The sequence below is a fragment of the Glycine soja genome, chromosome 16, assembly GCF_004193775.1.
Source record: "Glycine soja cultivar W05 chromosome 16, ASM419377v2, whole genome shotgun sequence".
NCBI lineage: Eukaryota > Viridiplantae > Streptophyta > Magnoliopsida > Fabales > Fabaceae > Glycine > Glycine soja.
This window is the reverse complement of record NC_041017.1, coordinates 29,632,644-29,654,340: the sequence shown is the minus strand read 5'-3', so window position 1 is coordinate 29,654,340 and position 21,697 is coordinate 29,632,644. Positions and strand designations below refer to the sequence as shown.

Genomic DNA, 21,697 nt, shown 5'->3' with positions numbered 1-21,697 from the left:
TAGAAAAAGCCTAAATAGTGACTTCACAAATATCATGCAATTTTTATTCAATAACTGAATTTAAACTACCGGAATTAAATTGCTGAAATCAAAATGCACAAATTCAAAATAAAGAAAAGAAATAACACAACTATCCTAAAAAAATAAATTGCAATTAACTAAAAGAAAGATAAAGTAAGAAATCTTAGATTACCTCCCGGTAAGCATTTCTTTAAGGTCATTTCTTTAACGTCAATAATAATAAGTAATAAAGATACGAGAGCAAAAATATTAATAAAAAAGTATATAAAAATGGGTTTTTTAATTGATATTTGATCATTTCCGTAGGATAGAGTAACCAAAAGTGAAAGAAAGGTTAATTTAGATGAGAGAGGGTTTGAAACGTGAGGCAGAGAAAGCAAGAAAGAAGAAGGGCCTTCGTCTTTCATTTCACTCTTTTCAGATAGCTCTATCTTTTATTACTTTTTAAAAAATTATTTTAAGTTGGTTAAAAAAATACTGTAAAGCTTTTAAAAATGACAGTTGGCAAATATTGTCTTCTGCAAGAAATGATGAGATTCTTTTTTAAATTGTAGTATTTTTTATATTTGTTTCAATTGTTACATTTATTATTTTAATTTTATTTATAATACAAATAAAATAATATTTTGAGTTCAATTCGAAAAATATAAAAAATACTAATACATGGAGTCAATACTCATAAAATTGTGTTAAGTAATTATGAATTAAAGTGAATTTTTATGTAAAATATTTAAATTTATATGATATTATAAGTTCTATGATATTAAGATTAAGAGTTGAGTTAAACCATCAATTTATTGGAGTTGATCAAGTGCGCGTAGTGGAGGCCTTGGCTCCAGATTTTTTTTATTTTCCAATTTAAAATCCTTCAAACATATACAGAATTCATAACTTATCCGTGCAGTCTAGCGAGAATTTACTGAGGTTAACAAATTGATTGAGTGAGCTAGTGTTTTAAGCAACTTTAACCGAAAATTGTAATTTTGAGATCCTAAACGTCCAATTAAATAAAATCATTTCCATTTTAAGATTAGAGTAGTATTAGCTCTTTGGCAAGTTTACCAAATCGTTCGTACTAATAATCTCACGGTAGGCCGAGTATCGTACCACAAGGATTTTGTTACACTTAGATAAAATACTTTTCAGTTTGCAATTTGTAAATTGGGTGTATAAAAGTAAATGTAATTTAAATCTAGCAAAGGATAAGAAATAAAAGATAAAAATAATAGATAAGATAAAAGATTTAAGATTAAAAGATAAAATTAGAAGATAAAATATTTAAATTGTGACAAAGATAACTACTTTTACGAAATTTAAATAAAGGAAGGATAAAGTCTAAATCTAGTAAGCCTAAATACCTACTCCTAAATAGAGGACAATGATTTGTCTGTTATCAATACCAGTGAACAATTCTGCCCCACATTTATCCATCTACTTGCCCCTGATGCCTCATGATGACAAGCCTACCTTAATTACCTATCTTCCAAATGCCCTTTGCGAAGACTCAATAACTAAGATGCATTAAGATTATATTCTAGATGTTTGCTAAAGCAAGGGCATTGGGTCAATGCGAACCCTATGATTTCTTTCTTTTGTTGTTCTATTAAGCGTTACCCTCTCCCGAGTGGCCTAACCCTTAAAACTGATTCACGCATTCATTCCTTATCCCTAATTAGGCTTTACCCTCTCCCGAGTGGCCTAAAGACTAACAGAAAATAAAGTCCGAGATGCAGAATAAATAAGAAAGAAAAGCAGATAAAAGAACCTGGAAGGAAAACCCTCTAAAAGATAACCTGATAATTTCTTCCTTTTAGTGTTCTACTAAGCGTTACCCTCTCCCGAGTGGCCTAACCCTTAAAACAGATTCAAGTATTCATTCCCTACCTCTAATTAGACTTTATCCTCTCCCGAGTGGACTAAACCCTACCAGAAAGTAAGGTCTGAGATACATGATGAAAAAGAAAGAACGGTAAATAAATAAAAGAACCTAGAAGGAAATCCTCATTTTATTGATAACTTCTTGAAATGCTCCATACATCATTGGCTTTTTTAGGCCTTCCAGACCCTAGTTAGGGGGTTTAGCCACTCATAGTCATGAGGGCTTTACAATGAAAAGAGGGGTGAAAGAAAGAAAGTGAATAATAATAATATAAGAAAAGGGAGGGAAAAGGAGAGGACTCAGTGCCAGAAGTCTAAAAACTGAGCTCTGAGAAAGTGTGCTCGTTTTCCTAGGCTGACCCTCTTATTTATTGGTGCAAACTTGGGTTTGGGCTTTTCGTAGTCTCGTTGAGCGCAAAGCCTCACGCTCAGCGCCACGTCGCGCTCAGTGCGTGTCGTGCACTTAGCGCCTCGACTTCTTGCGTGTTGGACGCGTCCTGCGCTTAGCGCCTTGTTGAACTTGGGCTTCTTCTGATTTTCTTCTGTTTTTCCTTTATTTCTGTTCTTTTTTGCTTGTTGTACTTCCTTTTTTCACATCTGCAATCAAAATTCAAAATTAATTAAATCTTTCCAAATTAAAGCATAAATAACTGCTAAATAATTAATTCTAAGTTAATTTTAGATCGATTTTCCACTATTAATTCACTATTATTTAACGGTTATCAAGTAGTTAATTTTTAACTTTTAAGTGATATTTATTTCTTTTATATTTTTTTACAAAATATTGTATCCCTTTTTATGGTTTTTATTGAGAAGATAATTACATTTTTTCATTTTAGATAATATTTTTATGTATCATTTATTTTTCTTTTTATAATCCATTTGTTATTTTAAAATCTATAAATGATTACATTTGTATTCAAATGATTTGATTACTTTTTCCTTTAATTTGATTTGATAATACAATTTATTAACATTTGTGAATGAGATAAACTTACAAAATTATGTAAGAAATTGATAGCTTAAATTTTAAAGTACATATATCAACAAATATTCTCTTCTATTACTATTTTTATATTCTTTTTTGTTTTTTTCTTGTTTTTTCTGTTTTGATCATTGCCTTTTACTAACATAATTTATTTTAATTGAATAAGTTTTTATAGCATAATTAATTAGATATTTTTGAAAAAATTATGGTTAAAGTATATACGAATTGTTGTTATAAATCCATAAAGATTCTTTGTAACATGTGAAACATTTGTAAGTATTTTTTTAAGAAAATATCTTTTTTGTTTTCTATTTAAATATATATTATATTATATTTTTTTTCATAAATCACAAATATCTTTCACTAAAACTAAAAGCAGTGCGAGTGCCAGAAATATTTAATGAGAAATTGTATTCTTAAGACTCAAATTTGATGTCACCAATCAAATTAAAACAATCTTATGTCAATTAATTCATGCATGCTATGGTTTTATATAATATTTTCTTTTATCATTTTAGAAAAATATGATTATGAATTTTTTTTATCATATTTTATGTTAATATATTTGTTAGATAAATTTTAATTTTCCACAAAAAAAGGATAAATTTTAATTTCTATAATTTGGGACCCTGTGATTCAAGTCTGACTCGGTCCTTGATACGGAATAACGTAACATGTAATTCAAGCAGGAAAAAAAGAAACTTGAAGAGGCAAGTGTACATTAACTAAACATGTGTATACAATTGCAGCTGAGGTAGAAAGCACAAAAGAACACATGCTAAATTAATTGTAAGAACACATGCTAAATTAATTGTGAGAACATAGTGTAGAAACTATTGCTTGAAGGTGTGTTTCTTTTTTCCTTCTCCATGCAAAGGCAGTAGTTGAACTGTTGAACCACAATACAAAGGGATGTCAGGGTAGACAAAGCTGGATTAATATATAAGCATTATAATTTGATTGCTATATTTGAATGCATTATGAATTTTGAATATATTTTTAAATGCATTGAATAAATATCGCCGTGTCTATATATATCAACTACAATTTAATGTAATTGATGCCACACAAGAGGTGATATATATGCTAAAATTTGGATTTAATTACTCCCCAAAAAAATAGATTTTAATTTATTTTAAATTTAATTTAGTTCTCTTATTATTAATTAATAAAAGGTTCAATTAGGTTTTATAATTTTTTAAAATACTTTGATTTAATCCTTTTATTTTTAGAAGTTTGAATTAACTTCCTTATTTTTTTAAAGTAGGCTCAATTTTGTTCCATTTAAAATCAAATTTATTTTTATTTTAAAAAATTTCAAAGCAAATGAAAGAAATATGAGACTAAATTAAACTCATTTAAAAAATAAATGACTTAATTAAATATTTTAAAAGTAAAGAGACCTAATTGAAAAATATTTTTAAAAATTACATCGTCTAATTGAATCTTTTATTGCTTTTAAGTAAGTGGTAGGGAACGTTCATAACAAACTTTGCTTTGGACACAGGACGTATAAGCAGCTGGCTGGAGTTGAAAAAAAGTTAAATTTTGTTAAATGCATTTTCGTTAAGCAATTGTGTCACTTTTTTATTTTATTTTGACAGTTACTACTAAAAAATTATTTTTTATGACAATTTTGAGGTTTTTTTTATGATTATTTTTAACCATCTATTAATACTTTTTATGAGGGTGCCTAAAAAATCATCTTAGGAAAAATATATCTTCTGATTTTTGGGTAAAATTATCTTAAAATATATTTTTAAGATGATTTTTCTGAGAATAGTCTTAAATTATTTTTTTAATAAAAAATTAAGATTCTAATATGATTTTGTTTAAAATAATTTTAGATTTTTCAGAGAGTCGTTTAAGAAATAGTAATAATAGATGAACATTTTCTAATAGTTTTTTGAAATTACAGAGACACTAAAGGATAATTAACTACTATTTCCTAAGAGTTTTTTTTATAGATTAAAATATTTTTAACTAGTTAAATGTTTTCTTTTTCTTTTTTTGAATAAGGAGGAATCATTATAATTCAGTATTTTTTATTGAAAAAGAGAACCTATTTTCTATAAATAAAAATAAAAAAATATTTAAAGCAGTCAGAGTTAATTTTTAAAGTAGAACTAAATGTCACCTTGTGCACGAATCTCTTCCTTTGCAAGGCAAGAAATATGTAAGAAAAAAAAAATATTGAACACATACCTTGTAGAAGATAGCATCAATTGTAAAAAAAAGTAAGCGAAGCCAAGCAAAACATAAGCATATTAGATTTTAAAAAGTAATAAAAACAAAACATAAGCACAAAGTAATAAAAACCAGAAAATAAAACTTGAAAAAGAAAAGAGAGTAATCACAGCTTGACATGAAATAATATTTTGGACATGTTTATTACATTTATAGATAAGTTGTGCATTCATAGGAAAATATATTATAATGTTAAGATTTCCTATTTGATTTTACATTCTACCCAAATTAATAGTAAAACAAACATCATAATGAAAGAGAGCTGAGTCATAGTGATTATCCCAAGAGGACCAGTTCCAAGCAATGGTCTTTACCATAAATAACACCTCCCTGGAAATGATAATACAATAAAGATGACATTATCATATGATGTACCTCTTCTTCCACACCCATACCAATCTGATCGAACAGCAGCATCCAGGAACCAGTAGAGGATTTTCATGCAAAAATCATTTTTATTATCTCACAAACCATCATGTAATTGCAATTCATATGCTACACGACATGTTAGCTACCTTGAGGAACTCGGGAAGAAGCTGGAACTCACTCTTTTTTTATCAAGACATAGAAATATCATAAATTATTTTTCTATATAAAACTATTGAATCGATTGCTTCATCAAACATCATTGCCTTACCCACTATAAAGCTTCGTAGAACCCAACACCCGTGTTGGATCCTAACATTTTTATAGGTGCATGAAAATATAATAGATAATTTTTTTTTATACAAGATAAATATATATTTCATAAAAAAAAATAGACACACATTTTTATTAAAAATAACATATTTTATTACATATAAAATATTTTTATGCTCATAAATACATACAAAATTAGAATATTACATGCAAATAAATATTTAATTTTTAAAAAAGAATTGAAATTTTGTTAGCTTGAATGTTGGAAAAGTTAAAATTTAGGAATTAATTTTTTTTAAGAAAAAACTAACAAACTAACGCTATCGTTAAAATGAATTGAATTTTTCTTTCTTCCACACTATAACTGTCTAAATTTTGTTTGGGGCCCTTGATGGGAACAAACCCAACGCTGCATCCATGAAATAAAAAAAAGTTTAAAAAATATTTTACTATCTCTATAAATATTAAAATATTTGAAATTTTAAATTTTAAATATATTTTTTCTTCTTGTAAAAATATAAATATACGATATTTTGAATTTGAAACGGAATATGAGAGATTTGATTAATATTAAAATCTTATCATATATTAACTAGATCTTGACGTGTTTATTGAGAAAAAAAGAAAAAAAATAGTAAAAAAGGCTGACATGCCTATTGGAAGAAGAAGATTTTATTTTATTTGACACACAAAATACAAGAGCCCTTATTTATACTAAAATAGAGTGACCACTCACATAATTTGCTTATTTAAAAATACTAAATGCTCACATAATTGCTTATTCAAGACTTTGTAACTTACAACCTTACAACTTTCATCTTCCACAATTTAAGGCTCATAAAACTTGTTATTATTATTTTTCTAATTAATATCTAACATCCTCCCTTAATTGGAAAAATTATTCTGCACACCAAGTCTTGCTCGCAATCTTCGAAAATCTTCAAATTTGAGAGGTTTGGTGAAAATATCCGCAACTTGATCTTGAATTTTCACATGAGTGAATTCTACTTCTTTCTTGGTAATGCACTCTCTAATGAAATGATACCTTGTATCTATATGCTTACTTCGTTCATGGAACACCGGATTCTTGGCAAGCTCTTGTGCAGATCTATTATCAACATAGATCTTTGTGCTTTTCTTTTGCAACAACTGAAGTTCCTCCAACAATCTTCTTAGCCAAATGGCTTGACATGTGCAAGAAGTTGCAGCTACATACTCGGCTTCACAAGTAGAAAGTGTCACAATGCCTTGCTTCTTAGAACTTCATGTAAAAACACAATCACCCATAAAAAATACAAATCTGGTAGTACTTTTTCTATCATCAACATCTCCGACAAAATCACTATCACAAAATCCCACAAGCTTATAATTATTGGAGGGAGAATAAAACAATCCAAAATCAATTGTACCTTTCAAGTAACGAAGAATTCTTTTTGCGGCTTTTAGATGAGGAGAGGTAGGAGCCTCCGTAAAGCGACACACAATTCCCACCACATATAGAATATCGGACCTTGTATTGGTTAGATACCTTAAACTCCCCACAAGACTCTTGAAGATCATGGAGTCTACCTTCTCTTCTTCATCAAACTTTGATAACTTCAAGCCACCTTCCATAGGTGTGTTCACCGGATTGCAATCAAGCATATTAAATTTCTTCAACACTTCTTTTGTGTACCTTTCTTGTGAGACAAAGATACCATTCTCTGTTTGCTTCACTTTCATTCCCAAGTAATATGACATGAGTCCCATATCTGTCATATCAAATTCACGAGACATGGACTCCTTGAAGTCTTCAAACAAATTTGGGTTATTGCCGGTAAAGATAAGGTCATCCAAATAAAGACAAATAAATAAGACATCACCATTATTAAAAGTTTTAACATAAAGAGCATACTCATTTTGACAACGAACAAACCCATTGTCTTGGAAGTACTTGTCAATGCGAGTATTCCATGCCCTCAGTGCTTGCTTTAGACCATACAATGCCTTGTTCAATTTCAAGACTTTTCCTTCTTGACCTTTGATGACAAAACCCATTGGTTGTTCAACATAGACATTTTCTTCAAGATAGCCATTTGAAATGCCGATTTTACATCAAGCTGAAAAATTCTCCACTTCATTTGAGCTGCCAAGGAAATAAGAAGACGAATGGTCTCCATGAGGGCAATCGGTGCAAACACTTCATCATAATCAACTCCATATTGTCGCAACACTCTATCGGGTTGGTGCCACTCTACAACATGGAAACAAATGAGTGGCACCACTGCACACCACGCCACACTACCAACCAAACAAATGGGAGGCAACATCGACATAACAGTTGCTTTGTAAGGCTCCTACAGAAACTTCATACAATAACACAATTGTTAATCTTGACTTAAACATGACATTTTACTTATTATGTAACGAATACATAATGATCTTCTTACCTCATGTTGTTTCATGATATCCAATTTGTGATGGAAAACTATTAGATCATCATTTCCAATATGTTGGTTTCCACGTCGCAGCCACCTACAAAAAAATATGAAATAATTAGTGACGACGCATTACATTATTGATTATTTTCAAATGAAATCTTATTTTTAAAACAACTAACCTGTGTCCGAGTGGTTTATTTTCTATTACAGGAGGAGTCCTCTTTGGAGCCAAAGTCGTGCAGCATTCCCAATGCCCACATTTGGATTAAGATGCACATACCTCCGATTGATTTAAGTGGCGCTGCACATCTCTCTATATAAATAAGCAAGCACGGCAGGTCCCCATGCATACGTGCTGCACTGTTCAAAGTCCCGTAAAAATTGGAGGTACCTTAGGGAAACTTTACTGCTGCTTTTGTCAACAAATAGAACACCTCCTATGAATTTGAGGATCCATGCACGGGTAAACCTTTGTAATTGTTCTACGTTACCGTCATGGATATTTATTTGTGAAAAATGGTGAGCCAGCCAACTTAATTTGACCACACTGTCTTGAAGTTCACCTTCCTGTGGTCTGACTCCCAACAATTCTTCACACAATTCAGACCAATCAAGATTAGTCTAACCAATTAATGGTGCCCCGTTAGTACGAAGACCTAATAAAACTGACACATCTTGAAGAGTAACGGTAGTCTCTCCGCATCTCAAGTGAAACGTGTGTGTTTCGGGCCTCCATCTTTCAATCAAGGTTGTAATTAATGACGAATTTATTTTGAGGTACCCCATTTTCATTATCCAATAAAATTCAGATTGTCGAAGCAAAGGAATAATTTCCTCTGGTATTTCTTCTTGTCCTTGATAGATGGGGACAACTCGTCTAATGTGTAGTTTTCTGTTTGGTTCCTCATTCCAAACATGTTCTGAAACATGTTTAGCTTGCATCCATAAAACGTCTTCATCTATTGGACCAGACTTAATGTGTATACTAGATGAACATGACGAAGATGTCATTGATACTGTAAAATAAAATATAATACAAAAAATTGACAACAAAAATTTTACATTAAAAAAATTAACTACACTTACAAAAAATCAATTAAATATACATACCACATAATTAAAATCTGAATAAATATCAAAATACATCAATTTGAACAAATAACAAAATTAAAAATAACAATACGTACACAAATTTAAATAAATGCTCTAAAATACCCTACAAATAACAAAATTAAAAATTAAATACCTACACAAATTTAAATAAATGACCAAATTAAAATACATAACAAAATTAAAAATTTAAACACGTACATAAATTTAACACATAAAAACTTAAAATACTACCTAAAATACTCTACAAATAACAAAATTAAAAATTAAATACCTACATAAATTTAAATAAATGACCAAACTAAAATACATAACACAAAATTAAAAATTTAAACACGTACATAAATTTAACACAACAAAACTTAAAATACTCTACAAACAACAAAATTAAAAATTACATACCTTCACAAATTTAAATAAATGACCAAATTAAAATACATAACAAAATTAAAATTTTAAACACGTACATAAATTTAATACAAAAAACTTAAAATACTACCTAAAATACTCTACAAATAACAAAATTAAAAATAAAATAGCTACATAAATTTAAAAAAATGACCAAATTAAAATACATAACAAAATTAAAAATTTAAACACGTACATAAATTTAATACAAAAAAACTTAAAATACTACCTAAAATACTCTACAAATAACAAAATTAAAAATTACATACCTACACAAATTTAAATAAATGAACAAATTAAAATATATAACACAAAATTGAAAATTTAAACACGTACATAAATTTAACACAAAAAACTTAAAATACTACCTAAAATACTTTGCAAATAACAAAATTAAAAATTAAATACCTACACAAATTTAAATAAATAACCAAATTAAAATACATAACAAAATTAAAAATTTAAACACGTACATAAATTTAACACACAAAAACTTATAATACTACCTAAAATACTCTACAAATAACAAAATTAAAAATTAACATACCAATATAAATTTAAACAAATGACCAAATTAAAATACGTACATAAAAAAATTATAAAATAAAACACGTACATAAATTTAACACAACAAAACTTAATTTACTAACTAAAATACTCTACAAATAATAAAATTAAATATTAAAATACCTACATAAATTTAAATAAATGACCATATTTTTTTCCAATTATTAAAATGTAAATTAAATAGCATATATTATAAAAAAATGGTAATAAATCCAAAAATTACTATGGAATAAAAAAGTTAAACAACGTATATATATAAAATTAATAAAGTATCATATATTTCAATAAAAACTATAAATAAGTAAACTAAATAATATTCACATTCTAACTAAACCTAAAATACCATATATAAAATACAAATAATATTATACAAACCTAATAAATCTAAACCAAATAATAATATCATAACAAATAAAATTAACATACAAATAATTTTATCACAAATAATAACAGACATTTAAAAAATTTTAACAAAATCATATTAATAAATCAACTACAACTAACATACAAATAATAATATACCAACTCAAATTTGTAACATATACATATAATACAAATAATATTAATATTCCAACGCACTACTTAAAATTTAAAAGTTCCACCTAACATCAACAAACGTACCATATGTATATATAAAACAATTAATACCATACTAATTAACAAAATTTTAAGAAAATAATATTATCAAATTAACTAAAGCTAACCTAACACACACACACACCTCGCAACACACAACTCGCCATCCGTATTGGCGGTTCCCTCCTACACCTGCATGACCTGCAAAGCTGAACCTCCTGCGCCTACCTAGTGGAACTCGCCAGGTGGTTCCCTATACATGCATATATCACTAGTGGAAATGACGATTTGTTCACGGAGACCAAATTCGTCAGTGGAACTGACGGTTTGGGTGGTGCATGCATGCAAAATACGTACAAAAAGAGCCTCCTAATGAAAAATATTTTAAAAGAATCCCATATGAAAAAATAGTTTATAAAACTACCCCAAATGGAAAAATTTGCCCACAAAATGCACTGGCAGACTAAGAGTCCTCCATATATAAAACATTACTGTAAACTTCAATGTAAGGCAACACGCAAAATGCAAAAATCTGAATAGCAGCATCCATGACTATCAAACTATCAAGTACCGCCATGACACTGTGACCATAAATAACACCTCCCTGGAAATGATAATACAATAAAGATGAGATTATCATATGATGTAACTCTTGTTCATCCAGGAACCAGTAGATGATTTTCATGCAAAAATCATTTTTATTATCTCACAAATCATCATGAATTGCAATTCATATGCTACACGACAAGTTAGCTACCTTGAGGAACTCGGGAAGAAGCTGGAACTCACTCTTTTTATCAAAACATAGAAATTTCATAAATTATTTTTCTATATAAAACTATTGAATCTGTTGTTTCATCAAAATTCATTGCCTTACCTACTATATATAAAGCTTCGTAGAACCCAACAGCCGTGTTGAATCCTAACATTTTTATAGGTGCATGAAAAAATAATAGATAAGAATTTTTTATACAAGATAAATATATATTTCATAAAAAAATAGACACACATTTTTATTAAAAATAACATATTTTATTACATATAAAATATTTTTTATGCTCTTAAATACATACAAAATTAGAATATTGCATACAAATGAATATTTATTTTTTTTTTAAAAAAAATTGAAATTTTGTTAGCTTGGATGTTGGAAAAGTTAAAATTTAGGAATTAATTTTTTTTAGAAAAACTAAAAAAATAAAGCTATCGTTAAAAGGAATTGAATTTTTCTTTCTTTCACTATAACTGTCTAAATTTTTTTGGGGCCCTTCGCTCAGGGGAACAAACCCAACACTGCATCCATGAAATAAAAAAAGTTCAAAATATATTTTACTATCCCTATAAATATTAAAATATTTGAAATTTAAGATTTTAAATATATATTTTTTCTTCTTATAAAAATATAAATATACGATATTTTGAATTTGAAATGGAATCTGAGAGATTTGATTAATATTAAAATCTTATCATGTATTAACTAGATCTTGACGTGTTTATTGAGAAAAAAAGAAAAAATTTAGTAAAAAAGGCTGACATGCCTGTGTTTACTTTTCATTTTCTTAAATATATGAAGCTTCATAGAAAAGTATGCGCGGCGTAGGGCAATAGGGCAATAGTGACCACTCTAACCATCCAACTCTAACCACTCTAACCATATTAAAAAGGCTGACCACTCTAACCATCCAACTATTGTCATGTCATACCAATTAAGTATGCGCGGCGTAGGGCAATAGTGAAGAAAAAAACATATGAAGCTTCACAGAAACGCTATAAGCTTAAGCCTTAAGTTTGCTTGTTTGATTAGAATGGAGCCCCAACACTCCTCCATCTACAATCATACAAACCTTTATTCTAACTTCTGATGGCTCTGCGATCATTCTCCTACGATATGTTCCTCAGCTTCCGAGGGGAAGATACTCGTTATGGTTTCACTGGCAATCTCTACAAAGTCCTCCAGGAAAGGGGAATTCACACCTTCATTGATGACGAGGAGCTCCAGGAAGGGGACCAAATCACCACAGCACTTGAGGAGGCTATTGAGAAGTCCAAGATTTTCATCATCGTGCTCTCTGAAAACTACGCATCTTCCTCCTTTTGCTTAAACGAACTCACTCACATCCTTAACTTTACTAAGGAGAATAATGATGTGTTGGTTTTGCCAGTTTTTTATAAAGTGGATCCTTCAGATGTCCGACACCATAGAGGTAGTTTTGGAGAAGCACTGGCTAATCATGAAAAGAACTTGAACTCTAATAACATGGAGAAGCTTCAGATCTGGAAGAAGGCTCTGCACCAAGTTTCTAACATTTCTGGCTATCATTTCCAAGATGATGGGTACCCTTCCTCACTTACTTTGTTTTAAATTCTTTAATTTTGACTTGTCTAATCACACTTTAATGTTCAATTTTAAAGAGATTAAAGTATAATCACATAAATCGTAATATGCTCCGATACGAAACATGGGTTTAGGTACGCAGTAGGCGGCCTTACCAAGAACTGGTCCTTGGGGATGTATTATACAACCGGTACACTATTTAAATTTATAGTATTTTCTAATGTATAAATTAATAAGCTGCCAACAAAATTTTAATTCTTCAAAAATTTTTGAAGTGTTAATATTACTGACAATTGGAGTTAATCTTATTTATTTGTGACAGTTTATTTGAATTTTGTGATATATTTTTTATTAATATATTTTATCAGTTACACTTTAATCGATAGTTTTATTATCATTTAAAGTTTAGTTAAAAAATAATATTATCTTTTGTAGGAAAGATAATAAATTATTATTGTTTTTAAAATATTATTGTTTATTGAATCTTGCTAACAAGCCTCGTTAGGACAAATTTATATATTCTATAACTTTTTTTTATTAAAAATCTCCATAATATATATTTTCTTTAACTGCAAATACTAAATTGTACGAGTAATAGCTCTGATCCTCATTTATCAAATTTTGGGTGGATGAAACATTTACTATATAAGGGTGTGTGAATAGGTCAGGCCAGTCTATAGGATCCTACGACCTGACCTAATAAAGTCTGGTCTAGATTGACCTATTTAATAAAAAAGTTAGACTTAAATTTTTTTAAAAACCTATTAAATTAAATAAGCCAAATTTATTAAATAGTCTTGTAAGTCTGATAGATATGCCTATATATATGTATATATTTGTATTATTCTTTTGGATACCAATATATATATGTGTCATTGCATTGAACAAAACACTGTGTAATTAATATTTTTTTTTTTAACTTGTAGACTTTGATTGATTACACACTATATATCAAGTAAGACTTTAATTACAATTTAAGTGGTGTGAATCATGTGCTGACTGTCGTTTCATTCTTATTAGTAGTTTTAAGAGATCCAGTTCATTCTTTTTATATTCCTCATCATTTTTATTGGCTTATTTAGCTATTTCTTTTAACGTTTTCCTTTCCTATTACGTTTCTTTCTCTGTCATAGAGAACACAACTAACAAAAAGCAAACAAAAATCGTATCATTTTCACTTCAAGCTTTTATAGAGGTAAAACTTTAAAACTTTGTGTTTCATCTTCTTATTCCTTTGAAAAGTTGCAGAGTAAACAAAAAATTGTAGAGCAAACAAAAATATCGTATCCTTTTTATTGGCTTATTTTCCTGTTCCTTTTAATGTGATGAAGACTTTTAAAAAGATTATAAGGTCAGGCTAGGCTTTTAAAAAGGACAAACTGAGTCAAAATAAAAATATTTGATAAGCCTAAAAAATTCATGATAAACTAGACTTAGGCCTTTTAAAGTCTAAGCTAGTCTGATCTATTCTCACCCCTAACTATGTATAGCTGGTGCTTGGTGTAGTAGGTCCACATATAGCGATGACAAGAAAACTAGTACCCTTAGATGAAATCTGTTACGAATTTAATTTTTAACACGATCATGGTGGATACCAAGGTATCTATATTTTATGAATATTCATAATTTGAAATTACTTAAATGTCTTTCATTATATTTTATAATTATCTAGTGTTTTTTTACCTCATTCGTGCATATAGGTAATATGGGCAATTGTAATGATATACTTAGATAGCAGATGCTATACTTTATGTTGTCTTTCAAGGAGATATGTATTTTTTTTAAGAAAATTATTACTTATCCAAATTATTGATTATTATGACAATATTTTTTCTGAGTTGAAATATAGTTGCGAATTAAGTATTTAGAGAACGTATTAATAAGGTTATTAGTTGGTGATCCAAAAAAAATAAGGTTATATATTTTATTGTAAGATGGTGTGTATGCTTTCGAATAAGAGAAGAGAAAAAAATTAAGAATATTATATATAAAAAATATTAAGAATATTTAATTCACAAAGTGAAGAGAAGAAAATTCCACTTTTCAAATTATATATTTTAATTTATAATATAAAAATAAATTTATATAAATTTATTTATTATAAATTCTAATTATAATATAATATATATTATTAATTTTAGTTACATAAAATTGTGTGTTTGTTTTACAGAATTTTTTTATATTTTTAGGAATTTAACATGAGAATATTATTTTTGGATATATTAAACATTTTAATATGCAAGAGTTATAACTTTTTTTTATAAAAAATCTCCGTAATATATCTTTTGAACCTCTAAAGTAGTTTATTTTGTTTGAGTTACAATATGTAATTTTCTCCATGTTTATGGTTCTTCATCAGGAATTTACTTACAAATTTTAACGAACAAGTTCGAAAATGAGTCGTGTAAATTGATATGCACGAACCTATTCATGATTTTATGGTGAAGTGAGTGAATTTTGTAACTTAGGATCAAAATACTTGTTAACTTGAAAAAACACCATACATATATCAACAAATGGACATGAGGTGTTTAGTCTGATTTCAAGCCATTTCTATGTTGAACAGGAACAAGTATGAATACAAGTTTATTAAGGAGATAGTTGAATCAGTGTCTAACAAGTTTAATCGTGATCATTTATATGTTTCGGATGTGCTGGTTGGGCTAGGGTCACTAATCGCTTCTGGATGTTGGACGTGATGATGTTGTCCACATGGTGGGGATCCATGGACTCGGTGGAGTGGGTAAAACAACACTTGTTGTCACGGTCTATAATTTCATTGCTGGCCATTTTGAAGCTTCTTGCTTTCTTGGAAATGCGAAAAGAACTTCCAACACGATAGATGGGTTAGAAAAACTCCAAAACAACCTTCTTTCTAAAATGGTTGGAGAAATTAAGTTTACAAATTGGAGAGAAGGAATTACCATAATAAAGCGTAAGCTCAAGCAAAAGAAGATTCTTTTGATTCTAGATGATGTTGATAAACATAAACAGTTACAAGCGATTACTGACAGTCCTGATTGGTTTGGTCGTGGTAGTAGAGTCATCATCACCACTCGAGACGAAAATTTGTTAGTGCTTCACAATGTTAAAATAACATATAAGGTGAGAGAGTTCAATAAGATACATGCTCTTCTATTACTTACTCACAAGGCTTTTGAGTTGGAAAAAGAAGTTGATCCAAGATACTGTTATTTTTTGAATCGAGCGGTAACTTATGCTTCCGACCTTCCATTGGCTCTAGAAATAATAGGTTCCAACTTATTTGGAAAGAGTATAGAAGAATCGGAATCTGCTCTAAATGGATTTGAAAGAATTCCTGATAATAATATCTATGAAATACTTAAAGTGAGCTATGATGCTTTGAATGAAGATGAGAAAAGTATTTTTCTTGATATTGCTTGTTGCTTCAAAGATTATGAATTGGCATAGGTCCAAGATATAGTTTATGCTCATTATGGGTGTTGGTTAAAAAATCTCTGATAAACATTTAATTGCCTAAGGTCGTGACATTACATGACTTGATAGAAGACATGGATAAAGAAATTGTTCGAAGAGAATCAGCGACAGAGCCTGCGGAACAGAGCAGGTTATGGTCCCGTGAGGATATAAAGAAAGTTTTACAAGAAAATAAGGTAAGTAAGATTAATACACTGAATGGTTTAATTTTCATCTTTAAATGTGAATTATCTCTTTTAATTATTACATGCTCTTGTCGCAAGTATTTTTTGCTTTATAATATGTACATTTCTCTAAATAGGCATGTTAAAGTCCCAATGTATATTCATGTATTGTGGTTGATTCATTATTTGAAAAGGCAAGTGTATTCAGTTCATTTCATTGATATTGTATTGTAATAAGTTCACTTTATGGTTATTTGTGTTTTTTTTTTAGTTTTGTAGTAATAATCACTTCTTGTTTATTGATTTACTTCTTTTTTTATTTCCTTTTGACGTTGCAGAGGCTCGTGAATTTGACAAGTTTAATTTTGGACGAGTGTGATAGTTTAACAGAGATATCAGATGTATCTTGTCTCTCAAATTTGGAAATTTTGTCATTTAGAGAGCGTCGGAATTTATTTAGAATTCACCATTCAGTTGGTTTATTGGAAAAGCTTAAAATCTTGGATGCTGAAGGTTGCCCAGAGCTTAAGAGTTTTCCACCGTTGAAGTTGACCTCTCTTGAAAGCCTTGATCTTTCGTATTGTTCCAATCTCGAGAGTTTTCCTGAAATATTAGGAAAGATGGAAAATATAACACGACTTCACTTGATTGGATTTTCCATAAGAAAACTCCCACCTTCATTTCGAAATCTTACTCGGCTTAAAGTGTTATATGTGGGAACCGAAACTACTCCGTTAATGGACTTTGATGTTGCCACCCTCATTTCGAACATCTGCATGATGTCAGAACTGTTTGAAATTGCAGCAAACAGTTTGCAATGGAGGCTATGGCCTGACGATTTTTTGAAATTGACCTCTCTTCTGAATTCAAGCATTGAATTTCTTTGTCACGGCGACCTGTCAGATGAGCTTCTTCGGCTATTTCTGTCATGTTTTGTAAATGTGATAAATTTAGAGCTAAAAGGGAGTAAATTAACAGTTATTCCCGAATGCATCAAAGAATGCCGCTTTTTATCTACCCCTAAATTGAATGGTTGCGATCGTCTTCAAGAAATTAGAGGGATTCCTCCAAACTTGAAAAGATTCTCTGCAATAGCATGCCCAGACTTGACTTCCTCAAGCATAAGCATGTTGCTGAATCAGGTAGTGTTTATTATGTTTTCAATTTGGTCATTGACAGAGTATTTTAATGTTGCTACACTTGATCAATTATTTATGACTAACAGGAACTGCACGAGGCTGGAGACACCTACTTTAGTTTGCCAATAGTAAAGATTCCAGAGTGGTTTGAGTGCCAGAGTCGGGAACCGTCAATTTTTTTCTGGTTCCGTAACGAATTCCCAGCCATAACTGTTTGCATTGTTGAGTCACATTTTAAGGAATATTCCAATGATCTGGTTCTCAGCGTGATCATTAATAAGAAACATAAACATAAACAAAGAGAAATATTCGATTCAGTGATCCTGATCCTGATCCTTTTAGAAAGAGAAAAATTTGTAGTTCAGAGGTTGGGGTTGGGGAAAAAGCAAAGATTAGTAGGCAGTGAAGTTGTTGAGACACAATTTGTAGAGCAGCAACAACATATGGGTTTTTTTCTCACACGTGTAGAACTGGGCACTATCACTTGTAATGTCTCGCTGCTCCGGCAATCAATAATTGGATGAAAGAGAGAATTCAAGTTCAGCAGTACGTGGCATGGTATCAACGCTGACAAAAGACAACACTGTAAGTAGCCCTACTGATTCTTGTTGTCTAGTCAAGTTTGGTTTTAGATATTCTATTTTGTTTTGGATTCAATAAAAATAGATCGAGCATTTCAATCTCTTAATACATTCCTCTGAATGTACTTTTTTTAAAGAACTAAAAGAAAGGAATTTTATTCAAATCAATCCAAAACCAAATAATTACATCAGATCGAGCAATGTCTATTGCATAGTCAATCACCATCCAATACTAATAAAGATACGAGAGCAAAAATTTAAATAAAAAATATGCAAAAATGGGTTTTTCAATTGATATTTGATCATTTCACTCTTTCAAGAAAGTTCTATGTTTTATTACTTTTTTAAAAAATGTTATTTTAAATTGGTTAAAAAAATACTGTAAAGCTTTTAAAAAATGACAGTTGGCAAATATTGTCTTCTGCAAGAAATGATGAGATTCTTTTCTAAATTGTAGTATTTTTATATTTTTTCAATTGTTACATATTTATTATTTTAATTTTATTTATAATACAAATAAAATAATATTTCGAGTTCAAATAGAAAAATATAAAAAAATAATAATATGTAGAGTCAGTTGTAGACTCAATATTATGTTAAGTAATTACGCATCAGATTGAATTTTTATATAAAATATTAAATTTATGTAATATTATAGATTTTATAATATTAAGATTAAGAACTCGGTTAAATAATCGTTTATTGGAATTGATTCAAGTGCGTGGGAGGCCTTGGCCCTATGTATAGAATTCATAACTCATTCGTACGTGCAGACTAGCGAGGATTTGCTGAGGTTAACAAATTGATTAAGTGAGCTAGTGTGTTATGCAACTTTATCCGAAATCCTTGAACCGTGCATGCGCATGAATCGTTCTGTTACGTTTTGTTATATTTTTTATTTTATTTTAATTGAAATTGTGATTAGATCAAGAATCACTCCCATAATGATTGATCTTTTTCTCTTAGTCTAAGAGTCATTCCCCCCTCCTTTTTTTTTCTTACAATAGCAATTGATACATGCTACATATTTATGATGAGACATAAAAATGATAAAAATATAAAATATATATAATAACTATTCTTAATTGATTAGAAAAAAAATACAATAATTATTCTTTTCTCATTGAATTCACTCCAACACTTAATCAGAGCCAACACATGTACAAACACAATTCTGACAAACAATACTCATTTATTCTTCTTGTATCAATAAACACAAACTGTGACTTTGTTTTTCTTAAAATAAAAAAAAGAATTTTATTTAAAAATTAATATAATTTTAGAAAAATAATGAGGTTTTTGTAATTAAATAAATAAGAAGAAATAATTTTATTAATTAAAATAATTTTTGAGGTAAATAAAATAAATATGTATTTTTAGAAAATAAAAAATATTTTATTTATTCATTTAACAAAGAGTAAAATAGAGTTTATTTTTATAAAATAAAAAATAAAAAAAATTAGAGTAAATAATAAGTACCCTAGTTATAAATAGAAACATATTAAGTTAGTTTTTTTATATTTACCATATGTTTATATGCTTTCTCTTTCTCTTGACTTTGTTTTCTCTTATTTTTCTCTCAAAACTCTCATTTTTCTCTATACACCCAAACCTGTCTGAGTATAACTACAATCTCAGACTCGTTCACCGCTGGATCATCCTAAAATTTTCTCACATCCCCATTGTTGGAATTTGTGAAATAATGTTTACGGAGAAAAAATGTCTCTCGCACGGAGACAGTAAATTTTAGGTTATAATCCCTTCTCCTTCTCTCTAATAATTGAAAACCCTAGACGAGAAACCAAAGAAAAAGCTTAAGAAATATTAGGGAACTGCTAGAGACATCGCTATCACTGTCGGATTACACATGTGAGTCCGCTTAGAGGTAAGAGATTAATTAATTGCAACTAGGGTTAGAATGAACATGTGTAAGTATTCTTAAATGATCAAATTGGGGTTTATTTTAGAATATTTATTGTATTGTAATTCTTCCTTTATAATTATAATTACAAAATTGTTGTGTTTGACGGACTAATTGATGTTCTAAAATGACTTGGTTAATAAAATTGAGTGCTCTTAGTATTTTTCGTGTTTTTGACCTATGATTTTGATTCTTTTGATTTTGATATAATTATGTGAAATTGATTGAGGGATTTAATCATACGAATATAACATATTAATATTATTATTGTCTAACATGTATATGATGCAAGAGGCGTGATAATGTGTTGTCTTGGGATTATGGAAGTGTGATGAACTATGTGTAAGTAACAAATTGAATATGTGTTAAATTGTTAGATCAATTGAAATGTGTGTGCATTGAGTTGTGAGTGATAACTATTCAATGGCCTCTGTCACAAACTATGACACCCTCTACCCCTCACATATATACTAACAAAGGAATAAAAATTCAAATATTAATTAAAAGTATTTTTTTACATTTTTAAATACAAGCCCTTCAAAGGGATAAAAGGTTCACATTCACTTTCTTCTACATCATATAATAAAGTCATCTCGGTTCAAACAAGACCATCTAAGACTTCATACAATTAATATAAAACCCTATACCCCAATGTCACATCCTATCAGAGCATTGTGTCTCGACGTCCTTCAGCACAAGATTCCTTAAAGCAATTTACCTAGTCATCTGCTCCCCCGAACACAAAGTTCAAGATCATCACAGGATCCAAACACAAACAGCACACGGGGAGTGAGTTATCACATTCCTAACTAATAGAGAAACAAGACAACTAGATATACATATAATATAAACCAAATAAAACTTACTTACACGTAATTCACGTAATTCCACCACTTTGTCATTCAAAGTTCACTTTTCATCCATCAATCGCATTTTTCAATCATCAATCACATTACACAAGAATCACATGCTCTGATCAAGACATAATAACACATCAATTTCATAATAAATAATTAGCAAGCGCATGAGACAGTTATGCTAAGACTCAAGCCTATATGCAATGCGGTATCAAGTCAGTGAAAAACCACCCTGAGGCGCTTAGGAGTACATAACAAGACACACCACACAATGGGTTTGTTAGGTCACTCTCACTAAGTAAGATCATAGGGAGACCAGTCAGGGTCATGATGTTTTGCGAGAATGCTCCAACCATATGGGATCAGCATAGACTTAAAGGAGCACTC

General features: G+C 29.3%; 1 pseudogene; it reads left to right on the top strand.

Moving 5' to 3' along the window:
* The first annotated feature begins 12,661 nt into the window (after positions 1-12,661).
* LOC114390533 lies at positions 12,662-18,639 on the top strand (annotated as a pseudogene).
* Positions 18,640-21,697: the final 3,058 nt, after the last annotated feature.